Below are 12839 nucleotides of genomic sequence, written 5' to 3' on the forward strand. Positions count from 1 at the left end.
CAGCAACATGGATGGACCTAGAGAATATTGTGGTTGGTCAAGTAAGTCAGAGAAAGACAAATACCATATATCACATATATGAAGACTCTAAAAAGTAAGGCAAATGAATTCTATATACATAACAGAAACAGACTCACAGACAAAGAAAATAAATTTATGGTTGCCAAAGGGGAGAGGGTGGCAGAAGTTAGGAGTATGGGATTAAGATATATAAACTACTTTACACAAAACAGATGAGCAGCAAGGATTTACTATACAGCACAGGCAGTATATTCAATATTTTATAATAACCTATAATGGAACATAATCTGAAAAAAAATAATTGAATCACTATGCTGTAGACCTGAAACTAAGACAATATTGTAAATCAACTATACTTCAATTTTAAAAAACAGCAACACTTACAGTTCTGATTTTGCATTTAATAGTAATGGCACTATTGCTACGGGGATACAAAGCAAAGCTATGTCCTTGGAAAATATTTGTTTTCATATACACTTGTATAATTTATATTTTTATTTAAGTATGAAGACATGAAAATTTGCTGTCTGAAAAAAATACCCTCGGTATGACAAAAGCTGCTGTTTTATACGATTAACATTGTTGCTTCTCAGAATTCATCACGTGTCTTAAAACTGGTGAGCAAAGGTGTAGAACCAAACTTCATTTCCTTGAGCTACATGGTTCAAGATGTGGAGCGGTGAGCCACATTTCATTTCTACTCTATGAGTGAAAGAAGCTGTGTGAAGGCGAGGCTTGGTGGAGGTTGGGGGACGGTTTGAGGCGTGACAGGAGGGGCTAAGGCCTCCCTGAACCCTGTCATTGCCCCCTGTTCTGAGCCCACTCGGCCATGGGTGGGCCTGCCTGTGTCTCTGAGGACCCCTCATGTATATAGACAGCTGCACTCCTTGGGCTTGTGGAGTGGACCCTCTGACGAACAAGTGGCTGGAGAGATGTGTGCCTCTGTCGCCTTGCAGCCTCCACGGGCAGGCCACGGTGCAGTGGTACCTTCTCTGGCAGCTCTGACCCGTTGTGGATGGAGGCCTCTCCAGCAGGGTGTTGGGGAGGCAGGAGCCTGGGTCTGCCTGTCCTGTTGTCTGATTCCAGTCTTGGTGCCCTCCGCTCCGTACCTGTATTAGTTTTCCAGGGTGTCCATAACAAAGTTCCACAAACAGGGTGTCTTAAACACCAGCAGTTAACTTTCTGACAGTCCTGGAGGCTAGAAGTCCAAGAAGTCCAAGTTGTCAGGGTTGGTTTCTATTGGGGCTTCTCTCTTTGGCTTATGGTTGGCCACCTTCTAGGTCTTCGTGTGGACTGTGCTACGTTTGTATCTGAATTTCCTCTTCTTGTAAGGACACCCGTCTTATTGGGTCAAAATCCATCATATGACCTCATTTTAACTTAGTTATCTCTTGAAAGACCTTATCTCCAAGACAGTCATATTCTTGAGACACTGGGGCTTCAACATATGAATTTGGGGGGAAATTTTGTTCAGCCCATAACAACACCCAAATGTTGACAGGAGCCGGCTTGCATCTGGAGGGTGAGTTCCTCTCTCTGCCTGTGATGTTCAGAGGGAGGAATCAAGAGGGGCTGGAGCCAGATCCTTCTTGGCTTCTAGTACTGAGAGGACCTAGTCTGCCACCTCCCAAGAACCTGTCCACACCCTTGCAAAACTGATGCTGGTTGACACATTTCCTAGGAATGCTGGTGGGCTGAGAAAATGACTTTAGACACCCAGCAGAACTCCCCCCAGCCCCAACACACACACAAAGAATGAACACTGCTGGCTAATGATAAATCTGTCTTTATTTATTGCAGCGAGTTTCTTCGGTCTGTGGTTTCCAAGACTGGCTGCCCATCAAAATCACCTGGGGAGTTTAAAAACAAAAACAAAGAAACAAAAATAGGTTCTTGTCTTCCATTTCAGAGCTACAGATTCAGAATCCCAGCCTTGGAGAATGACATTTTCCAAAAGGATCCCCCTACAGCAAGCCTATGAGTAAAATGAGAATGGTAGGATCTAGGTGCATGCATTCCCTGTAAAATTCTCCCCAATTTATTGTATGTTTGAAGTTTTTTCCCAATGAAATGCCAATGATAAAAGAAAAGGATACCCAGGTGATTCTGTTGTGCAGCTAGATTGGAAGACCAAAGGGACACATGGTTAAATTACACATGTATTCTTAACATTCTTCTCTATCATGGTACTTGTCACATTACATGATTGCTGTTTACCCACCAAATGAAAGATTTGTGAGCTTCTACTAACTTGCATAATCCTCTGTTAGGTGCTAGGAACTGGGGAATCAGAAAGAAGTCTTCCTTAAAAACACCATGAAATATCCATCAAACTGGCAAAGATTAAAAGTCTAACCATATCCAGGGTGAGCAAGACTAAAACAATGAAAACTTTTGGGCACTGCTGGTTGGAGTGTAGATTGGGTTCATTGCTTTTGGAAAATAATTTGGCATTATCTAGACAGGTTGAATTCCATTCCTAGATATATCTCTAAGAAAAAAAACAAGGTCCAGGATGTGCATTCACGAATGTTCACATCAGTATTGTTTGTGATTGCATAACTCTGGACATGACTGAAATGTCAATCAAAGTAGGAAAGATACACTGGAGAAATCGCACAATGGAATTTGACTAAGAGGTAAAAATAAATGAGCTATAGTTACCTTATAGTAATAGGGATGAATCTTACAAACATTATCTTGAGTGAAATACCTAGGTCAGAAACAAGCTTCATGGGAATGCACATATAAATTTCAATTTTATAAAGTTCAAAATCAGTACTTATGAACAACCCATAACTTGTCACTAACCGATTCAAGGACAGCTACTTCTAGGGGTATAGGTGAAGGAATTGGGGAGTTTCAAAAACAATTCATTACTGTTCTTTAAAATGTACATACAAATGATATGTACACTTTTAAATATATGATCAATTTCATATTAGAAACGTTTTTTAAAAAGACACTAACCTAGCCCCAGCTTCCCAGGTGGTACTATGCACTGTGCTTGTGCTTAGTCGCTCAGTCGTGTCCAGCTCTTCGCAACCCCATGGACTGTAGCCCGCCAGGCTCCTCTGTCCATGGGGATTCTCCAGGCAAGAATACTGGAATGGGTAGCCATTTCCTTCTTCAGGGGATGTTCCCAACCCAGGGATCGAACCCAGGTCTTCTGCGTTGCAGGCGGATTCTTTACCAGCTGAGCCACCTGATAAAGAATCCACCTGCCAATGCAAAAGACTCAAGAGATGCAAATTCTATCCCTGGGTAGGGAAGATCCCCTGGTGAAGGAAATGGCTACCCACTCCAGTATTCTTGCCTGGAAAATTCCATAGACAGAGGAACCTGGTGGGCTAAAGTCCATGGGGTTGCGAAGAGCTGGACACGACTGAGCACACACACACTTCCTAGCCCTAGACAAACAGGTGGCCTGGTGGGGTGTGAAGAAGAACAAATGATATGACAGGTGCAGAAGCCACAGAGTACATGGAGAGTGTGCCTCAGTCCCATCTCCTGAGCGCACGCAAAAGCAGGGAGTGGATGCTGAGAAAGGAAGAGACTGTTGACCAGATCAAAAGGAAAGAGAAAGGGCACTCCTTGGGAAGGGACAGCAAGATGGGGCGGCAGGGAGCCCCGAAGCAGTTGAGAGCAAATCCTGTTCTTAGAACCGAGGCCCTGCTTCTGGACCTGATCCTGTCCACCCTGTGAGGGACAGCCTTCATGCTTTCTCTATATCATGGCAGTGCCCTCGGTAAGGACTAGAACCCCATGTGGTCTTTTCCTAGGAAATGAAGATATATAAGCTTAAAGTCAAGTCAGAGAATGTGCAAATGAACTGTTACTTTATGGGCCCCAAGCTGGGTTTAAAAAAACCTGTATTATGTAATTCCTCCATGGGATCATCATATACTGACATTTCAGTGGTTCTTTGTGTATAAGGTGGCAATATTTGTTTACTATAAACACTATGAAGAGTTATAAATGGGAACAATAGTAAAAATCCATAAAACGGAGAATTTGCCTTTTGATGGGATGTTTTATGAAAGTGTCATTCAGCTATGGATAAACTGACAGACGGACTGCTTAAGAAATATTCAGTTACAAACAAGCGTTGGCCTGGAGGAAGTGAACATGAAGGCAGCTTACAAATTGCAGCTCCTGATTTACTTTTACAGATGAACACTTCTCTTTAAACTTTCTGGTTTGGAACAGGCTCCCAGACCACCCTTCCCTGAGTGACCTGCCCTTTCCCATGCCCCCACTTCTGCAGACATGCAATTAATTCCATTTGGTTCCACTAAGTACCTCTTGATACCCTCTATTTAAGTGTTTCTAGTTCTTTCCAACATTTTATGTCATGGTACACATAGAAATGATAATCTTGGTACTATAACACAATGGAATAAACTGGAGGAGATTTGAAGGCATCTATCTGTGGGGGGAATTAGCAGAAATCTTATATCTTCTTATATTATAAAATTATGAGATAAATAAATAAATGAAGTATTACTATGGAATATTATCCAGCTTTTAAAAAAGAAGGAAATACTGCCATCTGCGACAACATGAGTGAAACCGGAGATCATTATACTAAATGAGATAAGCCAGACAGAAAAAGGCAAATACTGTTTAGTATTACTTGTATAGAGCAATTTTTTTCAAAGTCAAACTTAGGGACTTTCTTGGTGGTCCAGTGGTTAAGAATCCACCTGCCAAAGCAGGGGACACAGGTTCAATCCTTGGCCCGGGAAGATTCCACGTACCTCAGGGTAACTAAGCCCATGTACCACAACTACTGAAGCCTGCTTACCCTAGAGCCAGAGCTCTGCAGTTAGAGAAGCCACTGCAGTGAGAAGCCCAAGCACTGCAACTAGAGAGTAGCCCCCGCTCACTGCAGCTAGAGAAAGCCCTTGCAGCAAGGAAGAAATAGATACATATATTGTTTTAAAAAGTCAAACCTAAAGAACCAGAGAATAGGAAAGTTGTTGTCCAGGGGTGGGGGTGGGAGAAACAAGAAGGGGCTGGTAATAGGGTATAAACTTTTAATGATAAATAAGGCCTGAGGATCTAGGGTATAGCATGGTGACTATAGGTGATAAAACTGTGTTATATAATTGACATTTGCTAAGAGAGTAGAACTTAAACATTCTCACCAAAAAATAAATAAATAAATAAATATGTGAGATGATGGATGTGGTAATTAACTCAATATCTTCACAATGTTGTATGTGTATATTTATGTATATATACAAGGTATATGTATATCAAAACATCATGTTGTACACTTTACATATCTTACTATTTTACTTGCCACTTAGTAAAGATGAAAACCCCCGGATTTACACCTGTTGAAATTACAGTCAAAGAATCTAACAAATTCTTTGTTAGGCAAATGTGTCTTGCTTTGACAAATTTCATACTGATATGTCTTATGATAATATAAGTGGGTTTCTAGTTTTCCATGTGTTTGTTTCCTAAGGCTGTTATAACACAGTATCACACGAAACATTCTTAAAATAACAGAAATGTATTCTCTCAGCATTCTGGAAGCTAGAAATCAGAAGTCAAGGTGTTGGCAGTGTTGGTTCCTTCCGAGAGCCCTGAGGGAGAGTCGGTTTCCGGCCTCTCTCTTACCTTCTGGTGATGGCTGGTAATTCTTGGCATTCCTTGGCTTGAAGATGTGTCTCTCCAGTTTTGCTCTGTCTCCCCACGATGTTTTCCCTGTGTGTCTGCTTCTGTGTCTCTTTTTCTTCTAAGGATACTAGTCATATTGGACTAGCACAACTGCATCTTAACTAATTACATCTGCAACAACCCTACTCTAAATAAGGTCACATTCTGGGTACTCGGGGTTAAAACCTCAATATATCTTTGGTTGGGGGGGTGCAGAATTCAACCCATAGCATCATGGAACTTTTTCAAAACAAGCATTTCAAACTAACAGTGAAGCTCCAACTTGCAGAGTGGGCACACATGGTTAGAACAGTCACCGTGACCCAACTCTGACACCGTTAAAATAGTGTACCAGTTGCAAAAAGGAGAGACAGATTCAATATATGTGTAAACAGAGATTTGGGATTTCTGGAGACTATTTACTGCCTCCCACCGTCAATGCCAACCAGCTCCACTTCTAGCATCTGAAACATGACCATCCCCAACTGACTTTCAGCGCCTTACCACCATCTGCACTGCGGCCAGTCACCGACGGCCGGCACCTCTGACGCTCCATCACACTGTCACCACAGAGCAACAAGTTCTGCAGGCCGGCGGGGACCTCAGATGTGGACCCCATTCCACTCTGCTCCAGGAGTTCCAGCGAGGGCTGCTTTGAGGCTGGAGAGGCTGCCGCCTCCCTGGTCACCAGGGCTGTCCTCTGGGTGACGGATGTTCACCCTTGAGGCACTCCTGACGCGTCTTTGTGCCATGCTCAGGAATGAACTGGAGCACCTGATGGTCAAGCTCCGTTCTCCTGCCTTGGCCTCCATTCTGCTTCTAAATCTCTTACTGTTCCTCCCCAGCTTCCTTTGCTGGTTCTTAGTCTTCCACTTGAGGAGAGCATGGCCACCCACTCCAGTATTCTTGCCTAGAGAATCCCATGGACAGAGGAGCCTGGGGGGGGCACAGTCCATAGGGTGGCTCAGAGTCAGACGTGACTGAAGCAACTAAAGCAGCATCAGTGTTCTTCCTCTTGGGCTTCTGTAGTGGCTCAGTGGTAAAGAATCTGCCTGTAAAGCAGGAGCCTCAAGAGACATGGGTTCTATCCCTGGGTCAGGAAGATCCCCTAGAGGGGGTTGTGGCCACCCACTTCAGCATTCTTGCCTGGAGAATCCCATGGACAGAGGAGTCTGGTGGGCTATAGTCCATGGGATCCCAAAGACTTAGACATGACTGAAATGACTTAGCATGCATGCACACATTCTTCCACTTACTCCTGAAAGGTTGATGCTCCCCAGAGCCCATCACTGACCTCGGTTCCTCTTACCCTTGTAGGTTGGAGAATGAGCCCCCTGGCACCCAAATCTCCTTCCTGAGCTTTAGACTCTATATCCAACTGCCTCCTGGCCATAGATGCTTCACAGGTGCCTAAAACAACATATTCCTGCCCACCTCCAGGACAAGGATGAATTGCTTGTCCCCTCCTCATCCCCAAACCTATTCTTCTCAGTCAGTGGCTCTTCTGTTAATACATTGGCCAGTCAGAAATTAAGCTGTGGGACTTCCCTGGTGGTTCAGTGGATAAGAATCTGCCTTGCAATACAGGGGAGTGCAGGTTTGATCCCTCGTTGGGGAATTAAGATCCCACACACCGCAGAGCAGCTAAGCCTATAAACTGCAATTTCTGAGCCCACATGCCACAACTAGAGAGAGAGTCCACGCGCAGCAACAGAAGATTCCACATGATGCAATGAAAATCCCGTGTGCCACAGCTGAGGCACAATGCAGCCAAAGAAATAAATAAATATTTTTATTAAAGAAAGAAATTAAGCTGCACCTTTGATGCTGCCTTTCTGAGGCCAGTGGAACTCATCCATCTACTTCCTTTGTGCTCAATCTCTCAGTCATGTCCAATGATTTGTGACCCCATGGACTGTAGCCCGCCAGGCTCCTCTGTCCATGGAATTTTCCAGGCAAGAAGACTGGAGTGGGTTACCATTTCCTGCTTCAAGAGATCTACCTAACCCAGGGATTGAATCAGCATTCAATCCCTGTATTTCCTGCATTGGCAGGGGGATTCTTTACTGCTACACCACATGGGAAGCCTCTACTTCCTATACCTTCTACCTTTACATACATCCTTTAAGATGCAGTCAAATGGCACTTCATCATTACACACAGAGATGGCACCAACTCTGCAGGAGAGGGTCAGAGAAATCTTCACAAATAAGGTTTTCTCTTATAAAATTTAAGTCTCTCAAATATTATTAGTCATTTTGATGTCAAATTTTATTAATTAGTATAATAAATAGTCATTTTGGTATTGCTGTTCAGTCATTCAGTCATGTCTGACTCTGTGACTCCATGGACTGCAGCACACCAGGCTTCCCTGTCCTTCACAGTCTCCTGGAGTATGCACTGACTCATGTCCACTGAGTCAGTGATGCCATCCAACCATCTCATCCTCTGTTGTCCCTTTCTCCTTCTGCCCTCAATCTAGACAAATGGTTCTCAAAGTGGGGTCCCTCAATCAGAAACATCAGCATTATCTGGGAGATTGTTAGAAACATGAATTCGTAGCTTCACCCCAGACCTACTAAATCAGAAGCTCTGGGATGGGGGCCCAGGAACTCTGTGCTCTAGCAAGTCTTCATGGTAATTCTTATACCAGCTAAAATGTGAGCTCCATTAGTCTAGACTGGCCAAAAGGGAAAGTGAAGATACAATTGCCTTGTAAATTTGGCTTCTGTAGGCAGACAGATGGGGCTTCCCTTGGTCAAGTCTCTCCTCTCTCTCAAGGTACAGTCACTCATCTAACAGACTTACACGAATATGTAAGTATAGGTTGGTTTCTTCCCAGCAGAAATACTAGAAAATCCTCCCTGAGTGGAATGGAAATTTGTCTCAGCATCATAGTCTTGGTATTTATGGCCCACACTCTTCATCTCCTTTTTGTTTCACAGCTAGGGCTTTCGTTGTTTCAAATTATCAGCTTCATTTGCCTTTCCTGATTTCTCATTCAATGGCAAACTAGCCAGCACCATATGGCTGCTTCCCAAGAATACAAAACTCAATGTCACCCAAGCTGCCTGCATTTTCCAACCTCCAAACTATTCACCTGTATCTGTCATCTTTTTGTTCATCTTATCTTCCTGAAAAGGACCTCAAGACAGATTCTGTAGATAGAACCTGGGTTCATTTATATCCTCCAACTTGTGAAAAAGCAAGAGTTCCAGAAAAACATTTATTTCTGCTTTATTGACTATGCCAAAGCCTTTGACTGTGTGGATCACAATAAACTGTGGGAAATTCTGAAAGAGATGGGAACACCAGACCACCTGACCTGCTTCTTGAGAAACCTGTAGGCAGGTTAGGAAGCAACAGTTAGAACTGGACAGGGAATGACAGACTGGTTCCAAATAGGAAAAGGAGTACGTCAAGGCTGTATATTGTCACCCTGCTTATTTAACTTATATGCAGAGTACATCATGAGAAATGCTGGGCTGGAGGAAGCACACTCTGAAATCAAGATTGGCGGGAGAAATATCAATACCTCAGATATGCAGATGACACCACCCTTATGGCAGAAAGTGAAGAATAACTAAAGAGCCTGTTGATGAAAGTGAAAGAGGAGAGTGAAAAATTTGGCTTAAAACTCAACATTCAGAAAACTAAGGTCATGGCATCTGGTCCCACCACTTCATGGCAAATAGATGGGGAGACAGTGGAAACAGTGGCTGACTTTATTTTTTTGGGCTCCAAAATCACTGCAGATGGTGATTGCAGCCATGAAATTAAAAGACGCTTACTCCTTGGAAGGAAAGTTATGACCAACCTAGACAGCGTATTAAAAAGCAGAGACATTACTTTGTCAACAAATGTCCATCTAGTCAGTCCATCCTAAAGGAGATCAGTCCTGGGTGTTCATTGGAAGGACTGATGTTGAAGCTGAAACTCCAATAGTTTGGCCACCTGATGTGAAGAGCTGACTCATTTGAAAAGACCCTGATACTGGGAAAGATTGAGGGCAGGAGGAGAAGGGGATGACAGAGGATAAGATGGTTGGATGGCATCACCGACTCAATGGACATGGGTTTGGGTGGACTCCGGGAGTTGGTGATGGACAGGGAGGCCTGGTGTGCTGCAGTTCATGGGATTGCAAAGAGTTGGACATGACTGAGCGACTGAACTGAACTTGCTTTCAGAGCATTGTCTTTCTTCTCCTAGTCATAAGGAAAGGAAAAGAGTAAACTGGAATAGAGAGCATAGGAATAGATCCCAGTGAATATAGGGATTTAATATCTAGCAAAGAAGATTTAACTTGAAAAAGATTTCATGGGAACTTTGATGGTGCTAACCTAAATAAATATCTCCTGGAAGAAAATGTAATTGTATTCTAATCTCAGATATTTGCAAAGATGGAATGTTTACATGTAAAAAGTAAAATAATAAAAATCATATAATTTAGCATGACCTCAGATTGGAGAAAACTTTTTTAACAGAGGCTGTTGTTCAGTTGCTCAGTTGTGTCTGACTCTGCAACCCCATGAACTGCAGCATACAAGGCTTCCCTGTCTTTCACCATCTCCCAGAGTTTGCTCAAACTCATGTCCGACGAGTTGGTGATGCCATCCAACCATCTCATCCTCTTTTGACTCCTTCTCCTCCTGCCCTCAATCTTTCCCAGCATCAGAGTCTTTTCCAGTGAGTCCATTCTTTGCATCAGGTGGCCAAAGTATCAGAGTTTCAGCTTCAGTATCAGTCCTTCCAATGAATATTCAGGGATGATTTCCTTTAGGCTTAACTGGCTGGATCTCCTTGCAGTCCAAGATTCTCAAGTGTCTTCTCCAGCACCACAGTTTGAAGGCACCAATTCTTCAGCACTCAGCCTTTTTTTTTTTTTTTCCATTTATTTTTATTAGTTGGAGGCTAATTACTTTACAATATTGTAGTGGTTTTTGCCATACATTGACATGTATCAGCCATGGATTTACATGTGTTCCCCATCCTGAACCCCCCTCCCACCTCCCTCCCCATCCCATCCCTCTGGGTCATCCCAGTGCACCAGCCCCGAGCACTTGTCTCATGCATCCAACCTGGACTGGCGATCTGTTTCACACTTGATAATATACATATTTTGATGCTGTTCTCTCGAAACATCCCACCCTCGCCTTCTCCCATAGAGTCCAAAATTCTGTTCTATACATCTGTGTCTCTTTTTCTGTCTTGCATATAGGGTTATCGTTACCATCTTTCTAAATTCCATATATATGCATTAGCACTCAGCCTTTTTAATTGTCCAGCTCTCACATCTGTACATGACTTTTGGAAAAACCATAGCTTTGACTATATGGACATTTGTAGGTGAAGTAATGTCTCTGCTTTTTAATACTCTGTCTAGGTTTGCCATAGCTTTTCTTTCAAGGAGCAAGCGTCTTCTAATTTCATGGCTGCAGTCACTGTCTGCAGTGACTTTGGATTCCAAGGAAATAAAGTCTGTCACTGTTTCCATTGTTTCCCCCATCTATTTGCCATGAAGTGATGGGACCAGTTACCATGATCTTAGTTTTGTGAATGCTGAGTTTTAAACCAGATTTTTCACTCTTCTCATCCAGCTTCATCAAGAGGCTCTTTAGTTCCTCTTTGCTTTCTGCCGTAAGTGTGGTATCATCTGCATATCTGAGGTTGTTGATATTTCTCCTGGTAATCTTGATTTCACTTTGTGCTTCATTCAGCCTGGCATTTCACATAATGTACTCTGCATATAAGTTAAATAAGCAGGGTGACAATAAGCCTTGATGTATTCTTTTCCCAATTTGTAACCACTCCATTGTTCCATGTTTGGTTCTAACTGTTGCTTCTTGACCTGCATAGAGGTTTCTCAGGAGGCAGGTAAGGTGGTCTGGTATTCCCAACTCATTAAGAATTTTCCACAGTTTGTTGTGATCTGCACAGCCAAAGTCTTTAGTGCAGTCAATGAAACAGAAGTAGATGTTTTTCTATAATTCTCTTGCCTTTTCTATGATCCAATGGATGTTGGCAGTTTGATCTTTAACAGAGGTAGGAAGTTCATAGTCTATAAGAGAAAAAAATATTTTAAGCAAAAACAAACTAAACATATCTGAATGGTGAAATATATATATATATATATATATAAAATACTTAACCAGAAAAATACAAGTTTCATATAGGGGAAACACTAGGAAGTGATGGACAATAGAACAAACTGGAGAGTCCTGTCCAGAGTAGCCGGCAACTACTTAGCTCCAGCAGACGCATTGTTGCCAGGAGGGGGTGTGGACACAGTGCAGCCAGAGGTTCTTCTCCTTAAATCCCCTTATACTCAGAAATTTTATAGTTCTACCTGAGCTGTCTACTGGTGTCCTAACCTTAAAATGTTGAAATAAAAATTATTGTCTCACCAAAATATTATTCCTCTCCTTCTTACTCTCTCTCTCCACACACACTCACACACACACGCACACACAGATCAACTTTATGTAAATGTATATTTTTTATTTTCTTATTTTTCCCAGATCACTCCCTATGCTAATTCACAAGTCACCACTGCTTCTTCATCCAATATCTTCTCCCACTGTAATTTCTCTTATATTCTTTCATGCTCCTCATTCTCACAGGGGCCCTGGCCATAAGTACATTATTTTTTCTTTTGTGACTGGCTGATTTCACTTGACATAATATCTTCAAGATTCATCTATGTTGCAACATGTGCGATAAATTCCTTCCTTTTAAAGGTTAAATAGTATTCTATTGTATGACTATCCCACATTTTGTTTACCTGTTCATCTATTGGTAGACACGGGTTGCTTTGACCTTTTGGCTATTGTAACACCTCTATAAATGTAAACGTGCAAATATCTCTTTTAGACCCAAAGATACTTTATGTGTTCGTCTATTTTTTGGGGGGAGGGGTTAGGCCACTGTTTGCTGGTGTTAGCTCCTCCATAATAAATCCAATTTTAGAAGATAGATTCTGACTGAAACCGCGTATTCAAGGACGTTATATTTACTTTGAACACCTGGATGACTTTACACTTGGAGTTAGTCTTCATAATACATAGTTAATCAAACCTTTAGAATATACTTCTGCCTACTTACCCGGAAATAGCTTTGGCAGGAATTTTATGCTATGTGGTGGACGTTAA

The 12839-nt window shown here is 42.4% G+C and overlaps 1 long non-coding RNA gene across 1 annotated transcript in view; it reads left to right on the top strand.

Annotated features, from left to right (window-relative positions):
* The window catches only part of LOC122432120, a 78586-nt gene that overhangs the window by 11106 nt on the left and 54641 nt on the right, over positions 1-12839 (top strand). The window lies entirely within an intron of this gene.

Source organism: Cervus canadensis, chromosome 30 (genome assembly GCF_019320065.1).
Source record: "Cervus canadensis isolate Bull #8, Minnesota chromosome 30, ASM1932006v1, whole genome shotgun sequence".
Classification (NCBI taxonomy): Eukaryota; Metazoa; Chordata; class Mammalia; order Artiodactyla; family Cervidae; genus Cervus; species Cervus canadensis.